General features: G+C 51.4%; 2 non-coding genes across 2 annotated transcripts; one reads left to right on the top strand and one right to left on the bottom strand.

The window, feature by feature from the left end:
* The first annotated feature begins 1,116 nt into the window (after positions 1-1,116).
* TRNAK-UUU (transfer RNA lysine (anticodon UUU)) lies at positions 1,117-1,189 on the top strand. Its single transcript has one exon. It is a non-coding gene; the product is annotated as a tRNA-Lys (tRNA).
* Positions 1,190-18,943: 17,754 nt separating this feature from the next.
* TRNAY-GUA (transfer RNA tyrosine (anticodon GUA)) lies at positions 18,944-19,015 on the bottom strand. The gene has a single exon. It is a non-coding gene; the product is annotated as a tRNA-Tyr (tRNA).
* Positions 19,016-21,529: the final 2,514 nt, after the last annotated feature.

Below are 21,529 nucleotides of genomic sequence, written 5' to 3'. Positions count from 1 at the left end.
ACAGCCCCAGGGCCACCACCAGCAGCGCAGCGAAGCTGAGCATCTTCCTGCCTGCTCACTCCACGTGGCTGCCAGCCCCTCCCTGTGGCCCCTGGGCAGGATGGGTTGGGTCTCTGTCCATGCATGCTGCTCCCGCCCCAAGTGACCCGGGGCCAATAGGAAGCCACGGGGACAGTGCCTGGGGGTAAGTGCCACCCCCCCACCCATTCCAAGAGCCTGCACCCCCACCCCTTTCCCACACACCCCCTTCTGCCCCCAAACCTGCTCCCAGAGCCTGCACCCCCTCCCCCTTCCACACCTCCCTCCCTCCCTCCACATCCCCTCCCATCCCCAAACTCCCAGAGCCTGCACCCGCACCCCCCACACACCCTCTCACCTCCAAACTCCCTCCCAGAGCCTGCACCCCCACCCCAGCCCACACACCCCTCTCCCCCAAACTCCTTCCCAGAGCCTGCACCCCCATCCCAGCCCAGAGCCTGCACCCAAACTCCCTCCTAGAGCCTGCACTCCCACCCCAGCCTGCATCCATACTCCCTCCCAGAGCCTGCACCCCTCAAACCCTCCTCCTGCACCCCCACTCCCTGCCCCAGCCTGGAGTCTGCACCCAGCACCCAAACTCCATCCCAGAGTCTGCACCCCAGACTCCCTCCCCCACTCAAACTCCCTCCCAGAGCCCAACCTCTCACCCCTTCTACACCCAAACTCCCTTCCAGTGCCTGCACCCATCCTGCTCCCAAATCCCCTGACCCAGCCCAGGGCCTGCACCCCAGACCTCCCCCCCCCACCTAAACTCTCTCCCAGAGCCTTAGGCAGGTGTGGGGGGTGGAGTTTGGGGGGCCGGGCTCTGGGCACCACCAAAAATTCTACAAACCTGCCACCCCTGAGGTTATCCGAGGGACAGGCCAGTGGCAGAAGGAGGAGCGCCTTGCTGTACAGCTGAGTAGATGCAGATACTTTCCCCTCTTCTTAACCAACACTAATACCAGGTCAGGCTATGGCTGGGACAAGATAGCAACTGGTTTCCCCTATTGTTTCCTGCACTCTTTTTCTTGACTAGTTTCGCCTCTGCACCAACTTACTTACTTTTTCTTTCTTTCTTTCATTCATTCTTTCTGAGCCTGGCTAGCTCAGTTGGTAAAGCATCAGACTTTTAATCTGAGGGTCCAGGGTTCAAGTCCCTGGTCAGGTAATGGAGCTATTCAGTAAGTTATTAAAAATGTATGTCTTTTGCGTCCTCTTTGATATTACTTTTTCTCTTCAGGACTTTGCCTTTGCTAAGAAGGGCCTTTTTGTCTGTGGGATTGAAGAGGCAACTTCCTGACATGCCCTCTTTCCTTGCAGGCTGGAGGAATAAAGTCCTCTGGGCATATACCAGGTTCCTCCCAGATGGCTGCATTCTCACGTGGTGGAGGTGGAAGTTCTGTCTCCTTGCCTCTGTTTCTGCCTTCACATGAATGTGCTGATCTGGCTGCCCTTTCTGAAACAGGATGTGAGGAATGTTTGGAGCATTAGGTGCTCACCCAGCACTTGGCTTTCCTTGAGGGCGTGGTGAGCAGGGCAGGGCTCAGGTCCCCCAGTTGGAGAGGGGTGCAGGTCTTGGGTCTGCTGGCCGGGACCTGGAAGAGCATGAGAGGTCTGCGAGAGGAGTGGAGTTGGAGGAGGAGTACATGTCTGCAGTGCCTGGGTGAGGCCTGTGCCTCTCCCAGGCAGAAGGTATTTGTGTGTTGCCAGTCCCTGGGAGGCTTGGGTCCTGCCCAGCGTTGGGGCCTGAATTGTCATGAGACCAGGGGGGAGGAGAGTGCAGAATTGGTGGATCTAGGGAGTGGAGCTCCAGGAGCCACTCACCCCGCCTTGGGAACCCTTGTGGGGACTGAGCTGTCTTTGGGTACGGGTAGTGGTGGGACCCCAGGGGATGGGGACCAGAAGTCTGGGGTCTCATTCACCCAGGGAAGGAAACACCCCTATGGGGGGAGCACTGATTCAGTGAGCACTGGACTTATTGGTGAGCCCCACAGTTTCCTTGGGTCTGACATAAGACCAGGGCCACTTGCAGGTGTCTGAGCAGAGGGAGCCACTCAAGCTGCAGACAGCAGAGGTCAGGACCGTGAGATGGCAGAGCTGGAAGGCAGGAGAACAGAGCAGCATTCCAGACATACCAGCCCCTGGCACCTCTAAAAGGCCATACTTCCTTTCCCCAAGCACAGAGTCTGAGGCCTGGTCTACACTAGGCGTTTATGTCGAATTTAGCACCATTACATCGAATTAACTCTGCACCCGTCCACACCACGAAGCTATTTAGTTCGACATAGAGCTCTCTTAAATTCGACTTCTCTACTCCTCCCCAACGAGGGGAGTAGCGCTAAATTCGACATGGCCATGTCGAATTAGGCTAGGTGTGGATGGAAATCGACACTAATAGCTCCGGGAGCTATCCCACAGTGCACCACTCTGTTGACGCTCTGGACAGCAGTCCGAGCTCGGATGCTCTGACCAGCCACACAGGAAAAGCCCCGGGAAAATTTGAATTCCTTTTCCTGTCTGGGCACTTTGAATCTCATTTCCTGTTTGGACATCGTGGCGAGCTCAGCAGCACTGGCAACGATGCAGAGCTCTCCAGCAGAGATGGCCGTGCAATCTCAGAATAGAAAGAGGGCCCCAGCATGGACTGATCGGGAAGTCTTGGATCTGATCGCTGTGTGGGGCGATGAGTCCGTGCTTTCCGAGCTGCGCTCCAAAAGACGGAATGCAAAGATCTACGAGAAGATCTCAAAAGCCATGGCAGAGAGAGGATACAGCCGGGATGCAACGCAGTGCCGCGTGAAAATCAAGGAGCTGAGACAAGGCTACCAGAAGTCCAAAGAGGCAAACAGACACTCCGGATCCCAGCCCCAGACATCCCGTTTCTACGAGGCACTGCATTCCATCCTAGGTGCGGCCGCCACCACTACCCCACCACTGACCGTGGACTCTGAGGATGGGATATTGTCAACGGCCGGTTCCTCGGACATGTTAGCGGACGGGGAAGATGAGGAAGGAGATGAGGAGGACGAGGCAGTCGACAGCGCTTACAACGCTGATTTCCCCGACAGCCAGGATCTCTTCATCACCCTTACAGAGATCCCCTACCAACCGTCCCCAGCCGTTAACCCGGACACAGAATCAGGGGAAGGATCAGCCAGTAAGTGTTTTAAACATCTAAACATTTATTTTTAACAGAACAGGAATATTAACAATAACAACAATGGGTTTCTCATGATTAGTTTGCCCTAGGTGCTTAACGTTTCAGTCCTGGGCAGTGCAACTATTGAAAAAAATCTAACAATGTCCGGTTTAGCATGATTGTTCTGCCCAAGCTGCTCTACTGTTTAGTCCCTGCCAGTGCAGCTACAGTAAAATGCGGTCTATATGTCCGGGGATAGAGCTGAAATCCTCAATGGACATCTCCACGAAGCTCTCCTGGAGGTAATTGGAAAGCCTTTGCATCAGGTTCCTGGGGAGAGCGGCCTTATTGGGTCCTCCGTAATAGCAGACATTTCCACGCCAGGAGACAAGCAAGTACTCCGGGATCATTGCCCTGCAGAGCATGGCGGCATACGGACCTGGTCTTTGCAGGCTTTCCCGAAGCATTCTTTCTTTTTCCGTGTCTGAGATCCTCATCAGGGTGATGTCGCTCATGGTGACCTGCTTTGAATTAGGTAGGGGAATGTTAGTATTGGGACTGCTTGCACGTTCCTTTACAGAACTGTAACCGGCGGTTTACAGCCACGCGGTGGAGGCGGGAGAGGGGCAGCATACAGGGATCTTTCCCTGGGATAGCCGCGAGGGGGTGGGACAGGGGCAGAGTTCATGCTTGCTGGATTGCTGGCAGCAGGGACTGGCATTGCTTTCAATGTGAAAGGAGGCCAGTGCAACTATTAAAGTTTTAAGCAGCCACAAGTCTACGGCTTACCATGTCAGCCTGCTACCCAAATTCCGCTGTCCTGCCCCGCTTGTCAGATCTGCACTGCAAGACCCCAGGCACTGAATGCGAAGGCCGAAAATTCAACCTTGTCCTGAGTGCGCATGTGATAGGTGCTGTGCATGGTCTTGTTCACAGAGAAAGACTATGTTCTTTGTTCACAACTAAATTTAACTTTCTGAGGAATTCACTCCCTTTTTCCCATTCCCACAGCTGCGACTGTCTCCCAACGTAGCCTGGCATCACACTCCCAGAGGCTAGCGTAGATTAGGCGTAGGAAGAAGAGGACACGGGAGGACATGTTCTCAGAACTTATGGGCTGCTCCCGAGCCCAGGCAGCACAGCAGACCCAGTGGAGGGAGAACTTGTCCCAAATGCACCGTTCACACATGAAACGGGAGGAGAGGTGGCGGCAGGAAGACCAGCAGGCGACTCAAACGCTGCTTGGATTTATGAGGGAGCAAACGGACACGCTCCGGCACCTTGTGGATGTTCTGCAGGACCGGAGGCAGGAGGACAGAGCCTCGCTGCAGTCTATCTGTAACCGCCCTCCCACGCCACCAAGTCCCATACCCCCCTCACGCAAAGTCCAAAGAAGGAGGGGCGGCAGAGTCCGTGAAAACTCTCACTGCACCCCTGCAGACTGCTCTACTACTAGAAGGCTCTCATTCCCCAAAATTTGACAAGTCCTTTCCTTCCCGCATCACCCAAGCCCCCGTCCAAGTTTCACCCCCCAGTTTCATGTGTAGTTGCTAATAAAAAATACGTTTCTGTTAATTACTGTTTCCATCATGTTCTTTAGAGGAGAGTCTGTCTGAAGGGGGGGAAGGGGGTTGGTAATTGGACAGGACAGTCACCTTTACCAGGGTACAGAGGCGGGGGCAGGTTCAGCAGCAGGGCACACACACATTGCAGTCACTAGTTACCCTGGTCAGTCTGGGAGGTGGTTTTGGTGTTCTGTGGGGGGTGGGGGGTGCTCTGTGACTTTGTGGTGGGGGAGGGCAGTTACAGATCTTATGCAGCGGTCCTTATCCTGGATCACAGAGCCACGCAGCAGGGCATCTGTAACCGTCCTCCCCCTGCCACAAAGTCACATAGCCCCCCACACACAGAGTCCCGAACAGGAGGGGTGGCAGGGTCCGTTGAAACCACCAGTCCACCACTGCGGAGCCTGTCATTCCTGGAGTTTGGAAGCGTCATTTGCATCACTACACTACACCCGCTCCCCACCACAGTCTGCGTCCCAGGTTCAACACTTTCCCACGAAAACAGTAATAAAGAAAACGGTGTTCATTAACAAAATTCAAGTGATTTTATTTTTAAACGTGTGTTGGAAGGGGGGGAACGGGGTATGTAACTGGAGAGGATACTGAACATTTAGTGGGTAAAGAAACGGGGGCAGGTTCAGCTTCTCTGTACACAAACTGAAAAGTCACTGGTTACCCTGCTCACTCAGGAACCTAGCTTTCAAAGCCTCCCTGATGCACAGCGCGTCCCGCTGGGCTCTTCTAATCGCCCGGCTGTCTGGCTGGGCGTAATCAGAAGCCAGGCTACTTGCCTCAACCTCCCACCCCGCCATAAAGGTCTCCCCCTTGCTCTCACACAGATTGTGGAGCACACAGCAAGCTGCAATAACAATGGGGATATTGGTTTTGCTGAGATCACAGCGAGGCAGTAAGCTTCTCCATCTCCCCTTGAGACGGCCAAAAGCACACTCCACCACCATTCTGCACTTGCTCAGCCGGTAGTTGAAGAGTTCTTTTTCAGTGTCCAGGGCGCCAGTATAGGGCTTCATGAGCCAGGGCATTAGCAGGTAGGCTGGGTCCCCGAGGATGACTATAGGCATCTCCACATCCCCAAGAGTTATTTTGTGGTCCGGGAAGTAAATACCTTCCTGCAGCCGTCTAAACAGACCAGAGTTCCTGAAAACACGAGCGTCATGAACCTTGCCCAGCCATCCGACGTTGATGTTTGTAAAACGTCCCCTATGGTCCACCAGTGCTTGCAGCACCATTGAAAAGTAGCCCTTTCGGTTGATGTACTGGCTGGCCTGGTGGTCCGGTCCCAGGATAGGGATGTGAGTTCCATCTATAGCCCCACCGCAGTTTGGGAATCCCATCGCGGCGAAGCCATCTATGATGGCCTGCGCGTTTCCCAGGGTCACTACCCTTTGAGAGCAGTAGCTCAACGATTGCGTTGGCTACTTGCATCACAACAACCCCCATGGTAGATTTGCCCACGCCAAAGTGGTTCGCGACTGACCGGTAGCTGTCTGGCATTGCAAGCTTCCAGAGGGCTATGGCCACTCGCTTCTGGACAGTCAGGGCTGCTCGCATCCGGGTGTCATTGCGCTTCAGGGCAGGGGACAGCAACTCACAAAGTTCAAGGAAAGTCCCCTTCCGCATGCAAAAGTTTCGCAGCCACTGTGATTCATCCCAGACCTGCAGCACTATGCGGTCCCACCAGTCCGTGCTTGTTTCCCGGGCCCAGAATCGCCGTTCCACAGCATCCACATGACCCATTGCCACTGTGATGTCCTCGGCGCTGGGTCCCGTGCTTTCTGACAAGTCTGTGCTACTCTCAGACTTCAGGCCCTCACCGTGGTGCCGTAGCCTCCTCGCCTGATTTATCTGCATCTGCCTCTGGGAAAGGTGGATGATAAGCTGCGAGGCGTTGACAACGGCCACAACTGCAGCGATGGTCGCAGCGTGCTCCATGCTCGCAGTGCTGTGGCGTCTGCGCTGTCACTGACCAGAAAAGTGCGCGAACTGATTTCCCGCCGGCGCTTTCAGGGAGGGAGGGCGGGAGTGACGGTTGGATGACGACAGTTACCCAAAACCACCCTCGACACATTTTTTTCCCCAGAAGGCATTGGGGGCTAGACCCAGAATTCCAATGGGCAGCGGGGACTGCGGGAACTGTGGGATAGCTGCCCACAGTGCACCGCTTCCAGTGTCGACGCTTGCCCCGTTAGTGTGGACTCACAAAGTTGAATTACCGTCCTTAGTGTGGACACACACGTTCGACTTTGCAATATCGATTCCACATATTCGATTTAAGTAAAATCAAACTACTCTCGTAGTGTAGACATACCCTGAGTGTAGAAAGAAACTTTTAATAAAAGGAAGGAAGGAAGGAACACAGCATTAGTTTGGGAAAATGTCACAAATAGGGTTCATAAACATAAACCACGAACAAAAGACCCACCCCCAAATAAGCTGGGTAGAGTCCTTTTCCCCCAGGTTCTTAATTCCAGCAAGCAAAAGTCCTTTAACATGAGCCATCCCCTCTCTGCACCCCACTCACAGTTGTCCTTGGTCAGTGCAAGCCCAGAGGTGCAACTGCTGAGTTCACCCCCATCCTGAGCAGAGAAAGGGGAAAATAAGAAGTCACCTTAGTCACTATGCTGTCTAGGGATTTACTCATCCCTCTACAGCCATCCTGTCCTAAAGTTGGTCTAACACCTAAATTTTAGTATTAGTGATTTCAGCTATGCAATGTATAACACAGCTCCTAATTGAGTCAAAATTAGCTCTTCTATCACACAGAAGAAAAAGAAACACAGGGAGGGATTGATTGATTGATTGATTGATTGATTGATTCCTTCCTTCCTTCCTTCCTTCTCACCAAACACCCTTGGCTTTGGAACCCATGTCCCCTGCCTAGCAAGTGATATTGAGTTGAAGGTGAGTCCCTCAATCGGGGTCTGCCAAGCACAGTTCTGCTGCCCTCAATTCACACAACAAGGATAACAACCCTTTATTACTCCTGCCTAAATAACAAGGACACTGGAATCCAACACCAGCCAAAAGTGATCATTTCAGCAAGCAATCCCATCATGCTGAGCATCTAGACAGGGTGGGTGTGCCCATGCAAACTAGATCAGCTCCTGAAGTCCTCTTCCACAGCTCATCACTAGATGTCAGGGGAGAGCTCATTCAGACCCTGTTTACATATTTAATATAGAAATTTCCAACATACTGTAAAATCCACATGCAGACTCATACATGAAACCTTGCAAGACAAACTTCCTGAGGGGGGCTGAAGCACCTGCTGCTGGAGGAAAGGACGGAACCATGGGTTGGGATTGAGAAGTACTGCACATAGGAGGAGGCTGTAGATTGGGACAGAGGAGAAGGGTGAAGAGGAGTAGGCTCTGGTTGGGAGTGAGGAGCAGTGTGCATAGGAGGGCCTGTGGGTTGGGACTAAGGGGCACTGGGAATAGGGGACACATGGGTTTGGGCTGAAGAGCATCCTCATTTGGGGATCCAGCAGGCCAGGGGAAGGCAGCAGGTGATTCTAATCCTTAGGGATATTGGGTGTGTGCTCAGGGTTTATGTGTTGGAAGCAGTGAGTGCAGGACTGTCACTGTACTGATGGGAGAGATGGTTGTTTCAGAGAAAGAAGAGAAGAGTAAAGGTCTCAGATGAGAATGGGATGCAAACCCACATGTGCAGAGCACAGTGGTGTAGCAGTGTGTCACCTTAACCGCCCGGTCACCTCATCTGAGCGGTTTCTGGGCATTTAACACTTTCCAGAGTCTGTACTGCCTGAAACCTTTCGCCCGATCATGGGCTGGCCAGAGACGGGAAGGTTTGGCTTTTTTAAAAAATGCTCTCTGTACTATTCTACAGGTGCATGTACAATGAACAAAACCCAGAAGACTTCCTGGGTGCGGAGAGACGGGTTTGCTATTCAACGTCTGTATTCTGAAATCTGAGAATGTCCAAGAGCATTGTTTGCAATGGAAAGATGGAGGTGGAGCAGTTACACAGAGCTACGATGGGGGTGGGGTGGGAATGTATAACATTTGTAGGATCATTTCAGAGATTAGCCTTGACTGACAGAATTTGTCTCTGTTCCTATTTCACCTTCTGGTGAAATAATGGTACCTAGTGCAGTGTAAACATCAGATCCCCAGATTGGGAGCCAGGCTTCAACACTTCTCAACCTGGGTATTGCAGACACTCAACCCTTCAGTTCACAAACCTAGGGGCTGCTGACATGACTTCTAACAACTCTGGGCTTACATTGCAATGGAGACATACTCTTAGAGTACATCTATACTGTGATAAAAGCCCTGCGGCCTGGCTGACTTAGATCATCTGATTTGGGTTCCTGGGGCTCAGGTTGTGGGGCTAAAAACTTCAGTGTGGACATTTGGGCTCAGGCTGGAGCCTGGGCTCAGAGACCCTCACCGCTCGTAGGCTCTCAGAGGCTGGGCTCAAGCCCAACCTTCTACACTGTAATTTTATAGCCCTGCAGCACAAGTCCACAAGCCTGAGTCAGCTGATCCTGGCTTTGAGACAAGTGCCTTGGGTGTGTTAATGGCAGTGTAGATGTAATATTAATATGCAAAAAACCCCACCCACGGCTGGCCCGGGTCAGCTAACGGGATTAATCCAAATGTACAGAATTCGAATTTTGGAAACAGATTGTATAAAGTCGAATGTATGCGGCCACACTAAGCACATTAATTCGGCGGTGTGCGTCCATGTACCGTGGCTAGCGTCGATTTCCGGAGCGTTGCACTGTGGGTAGTTATCCCATAGCTATCCCCTAGTTCCCGCAGTCTCCCCCACCCACTGGAATTCTGGGTTGAGATCCCAGTGCCTGATGGGGCAAAAAAAATTGTCGCAGGTTGTTCGGGGTACAGCCTCAACCCTCCCTCCATGAAAGCAACGGCAGACAATCGTTTTGCGCCTTTTTTCCTGGGTGAACACAGCAGACGCCATACCACGGCAAGCATGGAGCCCGCTCAGCTCAAGACAGCAGTCATGAACATTGTAAACACCTCGCACATTATCGTACAGTTTATGCTGAACCAGGACCAGAAAAATGAGGCAAGGAGGAGGCGGCGACGGCAGCGCGGCGACAAGAGTGATGAGGACATGGACATGGACATGGACACAGACTTCTCTCAAACTGCGGGTCCCGGCGCTTTGGAGATCATGTTGTTGATGGGGCAGGTTCTATCCGTGGAACACCGATTCTGGGCCCGGGAAACAAGCACAGGCTGGTGGGACCACATAGTGTTGCAGGTGTGGGACGATTCCCAGTGGCTGCGAAACTTTCGCATACATAAGGGCACTTTCATAGAACTTTGTGACTTGCTTTCCCCTGCCCTGAAGTGCCAGAATACCAGGATGAGAGCATCCCTTACACTTGAGAAGCGAGTGGCGATAGCCCTGTGGAAGCTTGCAACACCAGACAGCTACCGGTCAGTCGGGAATCAATTTGGAGTGGGCAGATCTACTGTGGGGGCTGCTGTCATGCAAGTAGCCAAAGCAATCATTGAGCTGCTGCTATGAAAGGTAGTTACTCTGGGAAATGTGCAGGCCATAGTGGATGGCTTTGCTGCAATGGGATTCCCTAACTGTGGTGGGGCGATAGATGGAACCCATATACCTATCTTGGCACCGGAGCACCAGGGTACCCAGTACATAAACCGCAAGGGTTACTTTTCAATGGTGCTGCAAGCACTGGTGGATCACAAGGGACGTTTCACCAACATCAACGTGGGCTGTCCAGGAAGGGTTCATGACGCTCGCGTCTTCAGGAACACTACTCTGTTTAAACGGCTGCAGCAAGGGACTTACTTCCCGGACCAGAAAATAACCGTTGGGGATGTTGAAATGCCTATAGTTATCCTTGGGGACCCAGCCTACCCCTTAATGCCATGGCTCATGAAGCCATACACAGGCAGCCTGGACAGTAGTCAGGACCTGTTCAACTACAGGCTGGGCAAGTGCAGAATGGTGGTGGAATGTGCATTTGGCTATTTGAAAGGTCGCTGGCGCACTTTACTGACTCGCTCAGACCTCAGCCAAACCAATATCCCCATTGTTATTGCTGCTTGCTGTGTGCTCCACAATCTCTGTGAGAGTAAGGGGGAGACCTTTATGGCGGGGTGGGAGGCTGAGGCAAATCGCCTGGCTGCTGATTATGCCAGACACCAGGGCGATTAGAAGAGCACACCAGGAAGCGCGGTGCATCAGAGAAGCTTTGAAAACCAGTTTCATGACTGGCCAGGCTACCGTGTGAAAGTTCTGTTTGTTTCTCCTTGATGAAAACCCACCCCCTTTATTGACTCATTCTCTGTAGGCAACCCACCCTCCCCCTTCGATCACAGCTTGCTTTCAAAGGAAATGAAGTCATATCATTTAAAAATCATGTATTCTTTATTAATTGATTATAAAAAGAGGGAGAGAACTCAGAAGGTAGCCCAGGTGGGGTTTGGGAGGAGGATCGGAGGGAAGGAAAAGGCCACTAAAAAAAGGTTAAAATAATGACAGCCTTTTGCTTGGGCTGTCCACTGGGGTGGAATGGGAGGGTGCACGGAGCCTCCCCCCACCCGTGTTCTTACACGTCTGGGTGAGGAGGCTATGGAACATGGTGAGGGGGGAGGGTGGTTATACAGGGGCTGCAGCAGCAGTCTGTGATCCTGCTGCTGTTCATGAAGCTCCACCAGACGCCGGAGCATGTCTGTTTGCTCACACAGCAGCCCCAGCGTTGCATCCTGCCTCCTCTAATCTTCCTGCCGCCACCTCTCATCTCGAGCGTCTCTCCTCTCCTCACGTTGGTCCCTTCTGTTCTCACGTTCACTGGCATCTTTCCTATACTTTGAAACCGTGTCCTTCCACTCATTCAGATGAGCTCTTTCATTGCGGGTGGATTCCATGATTTCCGTGAACATCTCGTCTCGCGTCCTCTTTTTCTGACGCCTTATCTGAGATAGCCTTCGGGACGGAGGAGGGAGGCTTGAAAAATTTGCAGCTGCTGGAGGGAGGGTTGAAAAAAAGGAGAGAATTTTTTTAAAAGATACATTTTACAGAACAATGCTTATACTCTTTCACGGTGAACAACATTATTCACATTACATAGCACATGTGATTTTTGTGCAAGGTCGCATTTTGCCTCTTAATATTGAGTGCCTGTGGCTTTGCTGCTAGAGATCACAGACGCAGGTCCGGGCAACAGAATTCGGCTTGCATGCGGCCATGGTAAGCCATTGTCTTTCGGCTTCTGCGCCCTCCTTTCCCACATACCAAGCAAAGCTCATTGAGTGCTGCGGTTTTCCTGTTAACCTTCAGCAGCAGAAAACAAACTAACCCCCCCCGCATCCAATTCTCTGGGATGATCGCTTTATCCCTCCCCCCACCGCGTGGCTGGTATCAGGGAAGATCCCTGCTAGCCACACGTGAAAAGCTCAGCGCCAATCCCCCCCCCCCCCCCTGCGCTTGGCTTACTACAGGGAAGGATTTCTTTTCAGCCACTGGCAAACAGCCCAGTAAGAAGGGCCACCTCTGTCCCCTTAATTAAATTCCCGTATTTCAACCAGGTTACCATGAGCGATATCACTCTCCTGAGGATTACACAGCGAGATAAAGAACGGATGTTGCTTGAATGCCAGCAAACACCGGGACCATACGCTGCCAGGCTTTGTCATGCAATGATACCAGATTACTTGCTACTAGCATGGCGTGGTCACGTGTCCTACCATGGAGGACGGAATAAGGCTGCACTGCCCAGAAACCTTCTGCAAAGGCTTTTGGAGTAGCTCCAGGAGAGCTTCATGGAGATGTCCCTGGAGGATTTCCGCTCCATCCCCAGACACGTTAATAGACTTTTCCAGTAGCTGTACTGGCTGCGAATGCATCCCAAGTCCTCAGGGCAAATTAATCATTAAAAAATGCTTGCTTTTAAACCATGTTTTATATTTTAAAAGGTAAACTCACCTGAGGTCCCTTCCATGGGGTCATGGTCTTGGGTACTGGCTTGGGAGGGTTGGGAGGGTACTTCAGTCAGGCTGAGAAAAAGATCCTGGCTGTTGGGGAGAACAGAGTGCTGTGTGCTCTCCGCAAGCTCGTCCTCCTCCTCCTCCTCTTCTCCGTCCGCAGAATCCTCAGGTGTGGCTGATGAGATTACCCCCGCCTCGGAATCCACAGTCAGAGGTGGAGTAGTGGTGGCGCCCCCCCCCCAGAATTGCATGCAGCTCAGCGTAGAAGCAGCATGTCTGTGGCCCTGACCCGGAGCGACCGTTTGCCTCCTTTGTTTTCTGATAGGCTTGTCTGAGCTCCTTGACTTTCACGCGGCACTGCTCTGAGTCCCTATTGTGGCGTCTCTCCATCATGCCCTTGGAGATTTTGTCAAAAGTTTTGGCATTTCATCTTTTCGAACGAAGTTCTGCTAGCACTGAATCCTCTCCCCATATAGCGATCAGATCCAGTACCTCCCGTACGGTCCATGCTGGTGCTCTTTTTCGATTATCGGCCTGCATGGTTACCTGTGCTGATGAGCTCTCTGTGGTCACCTGTGCTGGGCAAACAGGAAATGAAATTCAAATGTTCGTGGGGCTTTTCCTGTCTACCTGGCCAGTGCATCCGAGTTCAGATTGCTGTCCAGAGCGGTCACAATGGTGCACTGTGGGATAGCTCCCGGAGGCCAATACCATCAAATTGCGGCCACACTAACCCTAATTCGAAATGACAATATCAATTTCGGCGCTACTCCGCTCGTCGGGGAGGAGTACAGAAATCGATTTTAAGAGCCCTTTATTTCGAAAGAAATGCCTTCGTTGTGGGGACAGGTGCAGGGTTAATTCGATGTAACGCTGCTAAATTCGAATTAAACTCATAGCGTAGACCAGGCCTCAGGCTCATGGGGCTTGGGTTGTGGGGCTGTAAAGTTGCAGTGTAGGCATCTCGTCTCATGCTCAGTACCCTGCTCTAGGAGCCCACAAGGTTGGGAAGGAGTTTAGCAAGTGAAAATGGTAAAAGTTCAGTGAAGTATTACCCTGGACTCAATGGCATTTCTCCATCTTTCTGTCTGCTTTGGGGCAAGGACAATAACACGTCCTGCTGCATTTGTTATTTCAAAGGGTGGTTTAGGATTTTCATTTTCAAACCTGGTGCACAAAGCAGGACTCAATCCTCAGTGTAAATAAATGAGCCACCCACAGATTCTGGCAGCCACAATGAGCCATTTGGTGTGAGAGCTCAGACCTGCCCCTGTCCCAGAGGGAGGGGGTCATCTGTGAGGGGACTGGAACACTGACCTATCAGCTCTTAATGCCCAAACTTTCAGCAACTCTATTATCAGTGCCTGTCAGTGTAATTTAAACCATCCCACACCTGACTCCCTGCCAGACCCCACCCAGGCCTGACAAGCTTTGCTTGTGTTTGGATTCTGCAAAGCAGAGAAGCAGGTGAAGTTTTCCTTGCAAGCTGTGTGAGTATGAATCTTAGGCCAGATCTGCACTACAAAACTATTTCAGCATAATTATATCACTCAGGTATGTGAAAATCTTGTCCCCCCTTCTGAGCAATGCAGTTATAGTGCCCTACTTCCCTGTGTAAATAACACTATGTTAACAGGAGGGCTTCAGCCAACAACATGGCTACAGGAGCGGGAGAACTTAAGCCAGCAGGAGAACCCCTCACACCAACATAGGTAGAGTCTCCACAGAAGCACTACAGTGGTGCACCTACACTGGTGCGGTGTTTACCTGTAGACCAGCCCCTTGTGTGAAGGAAGCAATGAGTGCGGGAAGGAGGGAGATGGTTGTTGGGGAGAGATGGGAGAAGAATAAAAGTGGCCAGCAAGTCTGGAACCACATTAGCAGCCCATCGCTTCAACTACTTAGCCACCTTGCTGATGGGTTTGCTGTTATTTAATTGTTTCCAAGGTCGCTGCTGCCTGTCCCATTTTCCCAGCTCCTTGGCTGTCTGAGGAGGGGAGCGTTTGGCTTTTTATAAAACTGTCTGTGTGATTCTGTACAGTGAAAGGAAGAAAACTCCCAAATCCCTCCTGGTGTAGGGAGCCAGGTGTGCTGCTCATAGTCTGAATTTCACAGACTTCCAAGTCTGGGCATGTCCAAGAACAGCATTGCTAACGGGAAGGTGGATGCAGAGCAGTTAAACTGGAGATACCAAGACCTCCTATTGGGGATAGGTTGGAAATTAATACTATTTTTGCAAATCATTTGGGAAATTATCCGTTACTGCCAAGATTTGTCTCTCTTTTGATTGCATGGTATGCTGTTATTTACAGGAATCATTAATTATTTTTAATGTACATAATTAATCTCTAAACTTTATTTAATCGATCATAACAATAGTTTGGCCTTTATTTTCCCTCTCTTGCAATAAAGAACAGAATGTTGTGGTTTTCTGGAAAATGCAGAGAGATTAACTTTGGGGAATTCAGTCTCTCTATTTGTGAGTTGCTGTTTTACCCTCACAGGTCCATGCACACATTGAAATACTAAGAGGGATCTAAGGGCTGGTCTATGCTAGGAACTTACACGGGCATAGCTATGTCTCTTGTGGTGTGAAAAATCCACACACACCCCTCTCCGAGGAGCTGACCTAAGCCCTGGTGTAGACAGCGCTAGGTGGATGGAAGAATTCTTCTGTTATCTCGCTACCACTTCTCAGGGAGGTGGATTAACTGGAGCAACAGGGTCAACTCTCCCCTCAGTGCAGCAAGTGGCTACTCTGAAGTGCAGTGCTGCTGTGAAATTTTAAGGGCAGACTTAGCCTGAGAATGAGAGCAGACCAGGCTCCAGATGGCACCAAGGATGCTCAGGCACCAAAACTGCAGCAACCACCACTGCAGTGCTTCCATAGTTAACAGGATTGGAATCTGTGCAGAGACCCGCAATGGATTTCTAGTCCATCACCTTAATCACTCAGCCACAGCTATTTGATTTACAGACATCTCTCACCATACCAGGGCTCTGTTCTCATTGAATTATCACTTCCAATTGTTTGCTCAGACCAGCTTCCACAACACACTGACTTGTGTAAGTGTGTCCACAGCTGAACAGCAAGAATTCCTGCCCATTTCCCTTCTGCCTGGAGCATGATTTGAGCGTGTCTCTGGTTAGTGACATTGCTGTAGATCAGGGGTCGGCAACCTACGGCACGTGTGCCAAACACGGCACGCGAGCCGATTCTGAGTGGCACGCTGCCTGCCCAGTGAAAGGAGGAGGAGGAGGGGCGGAGGGGCTGGAAAGCGCCACGCTGGGGGAAGAAGCGGGGGAGAGGGGAAGCTTGGCTGCGGCAGGACCAAGCTTCTGCCTCCTGCCCTGGCAGGGGAGAGCGGCGGGGGGATCCCGCCCCCCCGCCCCACTCAGCCCCCCCCACTGCTCTCCCCTGCGGGGGCAGGAGGCAGAAGCTTGGTCCTGCAGAAGCCAAGTTTCCCTCCTCCTCCGGTTCTTCCCACAGCTTGGTGCATTCCGGCCCCTCTGCCCCTCCTCCTCCCTCTCCCTGCCCGCGATGGCCCTTGCGAGGGGGAGGGGGAAGAGCGGCAGCCTGCTCCCTGCTCCGTAGAGCAGGCAGAGAGAGGTAGGGACAGGCCTGGGGGAAGGAGGTGGAACAGGGCATATCCCTCCCAGCCCCCATGAGCCGAGGACACCAACCCTCTGCCCTGCACTCCCACACACACCCCAGCCCTCTGCCCTGACCTCCCCCCAACATCCAGCCTTCTGCCCTGCACCCCCCACACACCCTTCAGCCCTCTGCCCTGCACCCCCCACACACCCAGCCTTCTGCCCTGCACCTCCACACACACCCAGCCCTCTGCCCTGACCTCGAGTCCCCCCCAACACCCAACCTTCTGCCCTGAACCTCCACACACCCCCAGCCTTCTGCCCTGAACCTCCACACACACCCAGCCCTCTGCCCTGACCTCCCCCCAACACCCAGCCTTCTGCCCTGCACCCCCACACCCCTCCCAGCCCTCTGCCCTGACCTCCCCCCAACACCCAGCCTTCTGCCCTGCACCTCCACACACACCCCAGCCCTCTGCCCTGCACCTCCATACATCCCCTAGCCCTCTGCCCTGACCTCGAGTCACCCTGCTTAGCCCACTACAGGCCTAGGTGAACAGAACCCCAGGCTGGAAGTGGGCTGAGCAGGCTGGCGGCGTAAGATCAACATTTTAATTTAATTTTAAATGAAGCTTCTTAAACATTTTGAAAACCTTGTTTACTTTACATACAACAATAGTTTAGTTATATAATATAGACTTATAGAGAGAGACCTTCTAAAAAACGTTAACATGTATTACCGGCACGCGAAAACTTAAATTAAAGAGAATAAATGAAGACTCGGCACACCACTTCTGAAAGGTTGCCTACCCCTGCTGTAGATTGTTCATTCCCTGCCATGACAATTCAGACTGTCTCTTTCCCAGTCATATCTTCAGCACATCAGTGATTCCAATAGGGATTGCAACAGAATTTTGTTGACAATCAGAAAGCACTTTTGGCTGCTGTACACACTGCAATGCCACTTCTGGCGACAAAACTGCCCTGTTTTGGTGACAAAATAAAACCACCTCGATGAGAGGCCTAGAGTTTTTTGCAGAAATCTTAAAGCAACAAAGCGTCAGTGTAAACGCTGCTGGTCATTATATCACCATAACTGGCCTCTGCCAGTATTAGGGTGACCAGATGTCCTGATTTTATAGGGACAGTCCTGATATATGGGGCTTTGTCTTATATAGGCGCCTATTACCTCCCACCCCCATCCCGATTTTTCACACTTGCTGTCTGGTCACCCTAGCCAGTATCCCACAATGCCCGCCGTGAACTCGGCTGCCCTGCATTCCTGCTACAGAGGCTGGGCCCCTCCCCTTTCATCACTCTGGGAAGTTCTGACAGCTGAGCCTGCTGCTCTGCTCCGGCAGCAAGGAGCAAATCACTACCGCAGAATGCTGCTCTCTCCTGCACTGCGAACACAGAGCAGGGCGGTGGAAGCTTCCTTACAGCAAGTCTATGGGGCTTGCCTCGTCATGCTGTTCTCACATCAGTGATGCTGAACCCAGGGCTGCACTGCAGCCAGCCACACTGGCCCCTGCTGGCCCCGGGAAGCACCTGAGCAGTGGCTGATGTGTCTGGCTCCAAGAAGCACCCGAGCAGTGGCCAGTGCGGCTGGTCTTGGGGAGCGGCTGAGCAGCAATCATGGGGGCGGCTGGATCAGCGGCCCCTGGTACTGCCCGAGCAGCAGTGGTCCGGGGGGCAGCCTGTGCAGCAGCCTCTGGAAACATTGGGAGAGTGGTTCCCGGGGCCTCAGAGCAGTGGCTTCAGAATGCAGTTTTGCTGTCAGTGCATCACTCACCTGGGAGGTGTTACACAAAACACAGCACTTCCCCTCTGGAAGAGAAACACTTCTCCCCCTCCCCCCACTGCCACCACTTCATTATACTATCCACGGGGCTGTTTGTCCTGCAGGACTTTGATCTCTCCGGGTGGTCCATGGTGATTCATAAAAGAGCCACTAGGGGAGCAGAAGTCATCCCAATGGAAATCTCTTCGCTTCTTTCTCAGTGTCACCTTCTTAGCCCTGGCTTTGGGTGCTTTGGAGTTGGCTCTCCAGTCTTGATTTTAGGAGGGATCTTGACCACCTTCTGGGGCTTGGCAGCTTAGAACTTTTGAGGGCTTTTCACTGCCTTTTTGGTTCCTGCTGCAGTCACCACATTCTGATGATTATTCCTAGACATGAGCATGGTGGCCTTCCTGGGGATCTTGACAGCTTTAGCCAGCTTCTTGGTGGCTAAATTCCTGCTCAGAGCCACTGTCTTCTTTTCATGCCTTGTCCTGGGGCCCCAGCTACTGGTTGAATGTGAAGGAGCCAAGATGCTGGTGACTTTAGCATGCACCAAGTTGCCTTTGCTCATCAGACTCATGAACCCCAACTGGATGTGGTTCTTGTTCTTCTGCACAGCATAGCCCCTGGAGAACAGGGATCTGCAAATGTGCATTCATATTATACCTTTCTTTAATTGATGAAAACATAAACTAGACAGAATTCTGGAACTGTTTTCAGCTGATGGACAGGTTTGCTACATTTTTATGCATTTGCACAGTGAAACATTGAGTGTTTACTTTCATTTCAAGAATCCTCATACTGTGGAATTCGTGAACATAATGGAGAATATAAACGAAAATGTTTTCCTTTAAAAAAAAAGAAACTTAGTAGAGGGCACTTGGATTTAAACCAAGGACCACTTGATCTACAGTCAAACACTCTACCGCTGAGCTATACCCCCATGACAACAGGGGGGGTTGGAGTTGTGATCTTCAGGACTTTGAAGGACAGACTCTGTTTCAGCGAGTTCCTTTTCCATTCCCAGACCACAGGTGGTTTTAAAACTGGGTTTGATTAAACTTCATAAATGTGGTAAACACCACAACTTGCACACCCACCTACATAGCTTCTCCAACAGACATAGCTACCACCTCTTGCGGAAGTGGATTAACTACACCGACAGGAAAACTCTCTCCCATCAGCATAGAGCAGTGGTTCTCAAACTGTGAGTCAGGACCCCAAAGTGTGTTGTGACCCTGTTTTAAAGGGATCACCAAGTCTGAGGTTAGACTTGTTCGGGCGTGAGGCTGAAGCCAAAAGTCTGAGCCCCACCACCCAGGGATGAAGCCCTCAAGTTTCCATTTTGCCCTCCCCCAGGGGGGCAGGGCTCAGGATTCAGCTTTGGCTCCCCCACCTCTGCCTGGTGTGGAGGGGCTTGGTGTTTGGTCCCCCTTCCTGGGGTCATGTAGTAAGGTTTTTTTGGCAGAAGAGTGTTGCAGTGAAATGAAGTTTGAGAAACCCTGGCATACCTCATCTTCATTAATGAGCTGCAGCAGCATAGACTCAATGTTTGAAATGTAGACTTGTCCTTAGCCTGAGAACAAGACTAGACTTGTCTCCCTGGGTGCTCAGGCTCTGAAAGTACAGTAATGAAGACACCACACACTAGCCTTCCATAATTGGCAAGACTCAAACCTCCACAGACAAACCCCCATGGGGTTTCCTAGGCCAACTCCCTAAGCACTCAGCCACAACCACTTAACCCAGAAGCTTTTCTACATTATGGTTTTGTTCTCACTAAGGGCACGTCTTCACTACCCGCTGAATCGGCGGGTAGCAATCGATCTATTGGGGATCGACTTATCGCGTCTATTGAAGACGCGATAAAATCGATCCCCGATGGCTCTTCCGTCGACTCCGGAAATCCACCGCGGCAAGAGGCGGAAGCGGAGTCGACGGCGGTGCAGCAGCGGTCGACTCGCCGCCATCCTCACAGCCAGGTAAGTCGACCTAAAATACGCCACTTCAGCTATGCTATTCACGTAGCTGAAGTTGCATATCTTAGGTCGACCCCCCCCTGTAGTGTAGACCTAGCCTGAATGGTCATTTCCAATTGTTTGCTCAGACCAGCTTACCCAGCACACTCACCGCTGAACAGCAAGAATTCCTGCTCATTTCCCTACTGGCTGGAGCATGGTTAGAGTGTGTTTGTGATTAATGATGTTGATGTAGATTGTTCATTCCCTGCCTTGACAATCAGACTGTCCCTTTCCCATCATATCACCAGCACATCAGTGATTCCAATAGCAGGGGCGGGTTTTCTCTGTGGCACTGAGATTTTTTGGGGAGTTGGTGGTTCCTTTCTTTCCTCACCCTGGAGTAAACTCAGCTTTTTATTCCATCCTTGATGACTCATGGAATAACAACAGCAGCCTGAAGAAAGAGGAGAGCGAATATCTCACTGCCAGGGGGGAAGGTGGACGCATCCCCTCTGTTTGACCATTGCCATTGCAGGAGAGAAGGTTTCAATGGAATCAAATGCCCTGGCTCAGACAAGAGACACAGGGAGGTTTTGCTGTTCATGGATACATGCAAAAGAAATTGTTTTTCTGTGTGAAAATGAGGAGGTAAATGAAACACCCACATGGTGGTGCCTAAGGCATAAGGGAACCCTATAGGATTAGAATAGGATAAGTTCTCAAGCAGCATGTTTCTTACTTTGCCCATCTGTCAATTTTGATTATTATTGATGGAAATATTTTGCCATTGGGTTGTGTGTTTACACAGAAATTGAGATTTACCAACAAATACGTAATTCTTCCAATCCTGCCTAGTCTGCAGTTGGTGAGTTTAGAGGGACACACTCACTCTTCCCACTCCCCATGCCAGGCCTGTGCTCTCCAGGTCGTTAACTTCCCACACTGCTGGGACCCTTCCCTGAGCTCCCCTCAGACCTCTGCCCTCCACCCCACTTCTGGGATCCCCTTCCAACACTGTCCAACTCCCCTGCTGGCAGGATCCCTTCCCATTCCTTTCATTTCCTGCCTCCTCCTCTGAGCAAAAGATCTACACTATTCCCACACTGGGAATTGAACCTGGGCCAAAAACCAGGAATCCTGACCACTAGACCACATGGGACTGGCACAGTTAATAACAGATTTAAAAGTAGCCATTCTTCACCGAAAAAACTTCAAAAACAGACTTCAAAGAGAAACTGTAGAGTTACAATTTATTTGCAAACTTAACACCATTAATTTGAGCTTGAATAGGGACTGGGAGTGGCGGGCTCACTACAAAAGCAATTTTCCCTCTCTTGGTATTGACACCTCCTCATCAATTATTGGGAGTGGACCACATCTATCCTGACTGAATTGTCCTTCAACACTGGTTCTCCACTTGTAAGGTAACTCCCTTCACTTCATGTTCCAATATATATTTATGCCTGTACCTGCAATTTTCACTCCATGCATCTGAA

Source organism: Emys orbicularis, chromosome 15 (assembly GCF_028017835.1).
Source record: "Emys orbicularis isolate rEmyOrb1 chromosome 15, rEmyOrb1.hap1, whole genome shotgun sequence".
NCBI lineage: Eukaryota > Metazoa > Chordata > Testudines > Emydidae > Emys > Emys orbicularis.
The sequence above is the reverse complement of the archived record's forward strand: the minus strand, read 5'-3'. Positions and strand labels throughout refer to the sequence as shown.